General features: G+C 38.6%; 1 long non-coding RNA gene across 1 annotated transcript; it reads right to left on the reverse strand.

Moving 5' to 3' along the window:
• Nucleotides 1-1,843: 1,843 nt before the first annotated feature.
• Nucleotides 1,844-4,796, reverse strand: LOC134456362 (uncharacterized). The gene is made up of 4 exons (XR_010036321.1): nucleotides 4,580-4,796; nucleotides 2,856-2,958; nucleotides 2,623-2,721; nucleotides 1,844-1,916 (listed from the first exon to the last, which is right to left on the reverse strand). It is a non-coding gene; the product is annotated as an uncharacterized LOC134456362 (long non-coding RNA).
• Between the last annotated feature and the right edge of the window lie 461 nt (nucleotides 4,797-5,257).

Genomic DNA, 5,257 nt, shown 5'->3' on the forward strand with positions numbered 1-5,257 from the left:
ATCCATGTGTGGACTGTCTAGCAGTGTTTGTATCTCCTGTAAACAGTATTATATTCTCCAGCCTGTCTTCCTGGACGATGCGCCTGGAGTGTGGACCGTCTGGGTTTGGCCCCATGTAGACAACTTCCCAGGAAGAATCTTACCGAACCTATCAGTAGAGCAAAAGCAGGTTTTCTGTTTGAACAAGAAGGATAGTATGAGGTGTTGCTTTCCCACACTCTTAAAAAAGATTGGTTAAAATAAACAAAAAATTAGTAGTTTTTAACCGATCTGTTCGATTAATATGTGTCCGAGAAAAATATTAGTCAAAATAACCGATTAGACTTTAGTTAAAATTTCAACCAATCTAGATCGGTTAAAAAACGAACCAATTCTAAATCGGTTGTTTTGACCAATAGATTGGTTATGTTTAACCAATCTTTATAAGTCAAAAATGTACCAATCCCCCAATGGTTGTTTTGACCAATTTGTTCGATTAATATGTGTCCGACACAGATATTGGTTAAAATTTTAACCGATTTGCTTGGTTAGATGGACACTGCAATTACTTCACTCCAAATTAACAGTTTCAAAGCTATATCAATCATAACCAATAACCAAGATTTGAGTTTTCACAAAGTTTATTAACAATTTAATGTCAAAAGGCTTTAAAGCACTGATCTGAAAGGATGGGGATACAGTAACTTACAGCAATCTGTTCCTTCCCAACACTGATGATGGTAAAGTTGTGTGGACACAACAAAAAGACAGGCTGGTAGGGACATTTAAAAAAAAAAAAAGAAAAATCAAAAGCAGAGGTAACATTTTATGCTTGGTGAGCCATTTTCAAACGAAAATTCAAATTACAAATGCATGCATATCCTGTGACTATTACTTACTTACAAAACGTTAAGGTTGTGCTTGACAACCGGAGAAAACCTCAGAGTAAACATGATCTTACTTTAAGTATATTCAAAGAACAGTACATTTTTGCAAAACAAGGAGGCAAGTATCACTTAGAATGGCATACAATGCTGTTTCTCCAGTACCAGGTAAATTACCTGAATTTGCATAGGATGTAGTCTGCATGTCAGTGGAATCAGAAGATATTAAAATACACATGGTGTGGAGTGGTGGGTCTGCGTAGATGTTTAAAAAATGTCCAGTGACTACAGAGCAACTGAAGTGAGAAATGTTTCCAGTACCTTGGCCCACTTGTTGGTTGAGATGGTTATATCGTACACATATTCAAAAGAGGCAAAAACAGAGTTAAACTGTGGATATGCCAAGTTACACACCCAGTAGAGCATGAAAAGCTTGTCACTGCGCAAGTCAGGCAATCACCAACAGGAATGGTTACGTTGTCATCCATGGCAGTGATGACACTGCCGTGTCAAACTCTCGCCTCCTAGTAGTGGGGTCCTTGAAACCTTCTCAGTGTCGTGCCGAGGGATGCAAAGTTGGTTCCAGTCTGAAAGAATTTTTTTAAGATTTGAGAGAGAGAGAGAAGGAGAGAGAGAGATACATCAATGGTGCTTAGCCCCATAATGCAAGCCATACCATCTGAAACAGCTGTAATAGTCATTGAAAGGTTAATTGCCAGTACTACTCTACTATGACATAACATAGGGCCTTTAGTAATGCACTGCGACTCAGTAATTGCCATTCTGGTAACCAGAAAATTTATAACGCCCTGTTTTAACAGGTTATATAGAAAGCTTTACTCTACTGAGTGAACGGTATAAATAATGCAGTATCAGGAAGCTTAATTAACACCAAGTATAGCCAAAATCAACAATGCACACAACTATATCGTGACTTGTTCTTTCTAAATAAAGGTTAAAAAAATGTCTGGCAGACGTACCAAACTTGGCATCTCCAGAAAGCGTGAAAATTTCTCAAAGATGTCACGCATGGAGGGGGAGTCCTCAGCGATCCTGAAAAATACAACAAATTGAGAAAATGTAACCCAAATACAATCAATGAAACGGTGGGCTCAGTGTCATAGGCCTAACAGCAGAAGGCACCAAGGGTGCGTTTGTAAACTGCCGCTCTGAGCACACAACAATTGGTAATGTCATGTATGAGCAGTGGTGGACAAAGTAAAAGTAAAAGTTTTTTTTTGTTTTTAAACAGTTTCTTTCCAACACAGGTAACTTATCTGAGTAAAAAGTAGACCAATGTACTTGTCTTACGATGAGCTGATTTTATTGTTTTTCAGTAATAACACAGTCTATCTCAATAGGTAGGTATACTGGAGCAAACGGTGTAACAGCTATGTAATATCATGTGCTACTGTTGTAATTACACCACAAAAGTACTATTACTTTGTCCACCACTGTGTACGAGTGTGTTATTCAGACTGTTAGATAGTAGACATTTGAAACACACATTTGGTGCAGATTTCATAAAAAAATGCTAAACATTTACAAACTGATTTTTTCAGCATTTTTAGACATGGTGCTACAAACGGGATCAATGTAGGCTACTGTAACCAGGCAGCTGCCATTATTCCTTAACTATCCTCTCAAAATAACACACGGCATGAACAGGACGCATCTCTGATTAACAGTGTGTGCTTCAAACTGTTAAGACATTTGAAACACACATACATGTGGTGTAAATTTGTGAATGGTTGCTAACCTTTAGAAATTCTGTCAATGTTCAGAAGCATTTGCAGATATGGTCCACTACGACCAGAGCTACCATCCAGCAATAAGGATATCTTGGCCATCTTCTCAGCTGCAATAATAACACAACATTAGTATGCATCTCATATTGACAGCATGAAATACAGAGCAAGTTAGAATTTTTACTTAGAACTTTTTTAAAAATACATGGATAGGTTTTGTGTGACTTTATAAACTTAAACTCACCTCTTGCAACAGTGTTTATTTCTCTGAGGTACACCACACCAGAGGAATCACTCCGTGTAATCAGCCAGCTTCCATGTAGGATCCTTCAGCAATATTCTGTCATCTGCAAAGCAAGACAGCACAAAACATGAACATGATTATGCATCAATATGCCTAATTATTACACAAAAATAAAGTTTGAAAAATGATAACACCACCATGACACAATAGGCTGAATAGGCCTACAATATGAAACATCTATGTATAAGATGCATTTCTTAAATTGTTTTCATTGATCATTTTCCCACACGGATTGACACCAGATGGCTCAAAGAATTCAGTGTGCTAAGCTAGAGGGCAAAAAGAACAGATTATATATCTTTCTGGATATTTTACTCATCACTTGAAATGAAATCTGATGCATAGCCCACTTGTTAAGACCTCTAAAATCACTAGGCCTACAAGTAGATCCAAAAAGGATGGGCAAAGAAATCGAAATATTTATTGCAGTAACCATACAAATTAAGCATCTTTGATCAAGCCAAAAATTAAGTACCCTACACATCTGGGTGTTCCTGGGCTCATTATTTCAGGAGAAATCTGTCAAATAGGTAATGCCTATTTATTGAAAAGAACACGATCTGATGGCTGACAGTGGTTTCTCCCTGAACAGAGAGAACAGCCCACAGAGTTGGTAGTAACAGAATGGGACAAAACAGCACACTGTGTGCACAATAACAAGTTCAGTTTACTTACTCACTTCCTTTACACAACGAATAGGGAAAGGCACATGTGTTAAAACATACTTCAGAGCAAGTGTATAGTCAAAATGAGTTCGTTTCTAACAATAAAAATCAGGCATAAGTTGTGGCTACTTCAAGCTTCTGAGTCAGCTAAAAGATAAGCTGATGTTGCTAACGAACTTCTAGCTAGCTATTCTCTCTGGTATTTGTGTTTTACTTTGGCTCAAGTACATTAACTGGATATCTTCAGAGCATACTTATACTCAAAGAGAGTTCGTTTCTAACAAAAAAAAACGACTTTAGCTAACTAATGTTGCTAGCGGACAAGAGATTCATTATTCAGTTTGGCTAGCTCTAATGTTGCTAGCGGACATTTAGCTAGCTCTTAACTTTGGCGCCAACAGGCTTACAACACTAACTTGGCATGTTACTTCAGAACAAAATTATATTAAAATGTGTTTGTTTCTAACAAGAAACCAATATTCAGTTATGAATACATCGGGCTATTTCAAACATCCCTCAACAAAGGTAACATGATTTAACCGTTAGACTATAGCTAATTGTTGCTAGCGAACCACCTCATCATGCAGCGCTAGCTCTTTCAGGTGAAGAGGCCGGCGCAAACAATCTCTGGCCGGCGGGGAAGCACTCCCTTCGGCCCTCCTCCAGAGACCACTGATAGCTATGTTGCTAGCGGACATTTAGCTAGGTCTTGACTCTGGCATGGGTGTTTTGGCACCACTGGACAAGTTTTATAGCTCTTTCGGAGCAAATCTATATTGTAAATTTTGTTTCTAACAAAACACAAACTTTCCAACAAAGTTGGAAAACAACCTAGGGCTAAGTTAGCATACCGGTAGTTATGGCCTGTTAGCGGAGGTATGGTCTGAAGACAAATTCATTGCAAATTACCATCCTGAACAAGAAACAGTTTCGTTATTCACTGTATATTTGGCATTGTCTTGAAATTATTAACGAAACATTGAAAATAAACGAACTTACCTCACAAAGTGTTTGAATTTCACCAATATCTCAAACGGCTTTCCTGCAGCACCAAGATGGCGGCTTTGTCAGAAAATTGAGAAGCAGAGTTACGTACTTGACGTTGAGTGTCAGACCTGCGTCAGTTACCAATCTCTTAGTTAACATTTGCTTAACCAATGATATTAGTCATTTTTCAACCAATCTGTTATTAAAGTTAACCAATATCTTTGTTAAATCAACCAATTTGTTCTTAACCAATGTTATTATATGGTTGTGACGTCATCTGTCGAATGCTCCATTCATTTCAACGGGGCTCCCCAACGTTCGGACGTCTGTTATTTTTCGATAACGGACGGGTTGGTCTATAACTGACCGCTGTCAATGGCAACAAGACTTTTCACTGCTAAAGCGACTTTTCAACAAGACTCTAATCAGCTGCTGTGATAGACAGCACCGGTTGTCCTGGCTACCGCTGTCAATGGCAACAAGACGTTCACTGCTAAAGCCACTGGCTTGTATACAAGTCAGTGGCTAAAGCGAATGTTTCATAGGCCTATCACTCCGCAGGGGGTCCGGTCTTTTGTCACTCTAATCAGCTGCTGTGATAGACAACACCTGTTGTCCTGGCTACCTAGCTGTTACCTAGCGGTGTTCCACAACGGCACTGTTTTGTTTTGCGCAGCAACAATCTTAACA

The sequence above is a fragment of the Engraulis encrasicolus genome, chromosome 10, assembly GCF_034702125.1.
Source record: "Engraulis encrasicolus isolate BLACKSEA-1 chromosome 10, IST_EnEncr_1.0, whole genome shotgun sequence".
NCBI lineage: Eukaryota > Metazoa > Chordata > Actinopteri > Clupeiformes > Engraulidae > Engraulis > Engraulis encrasicolus.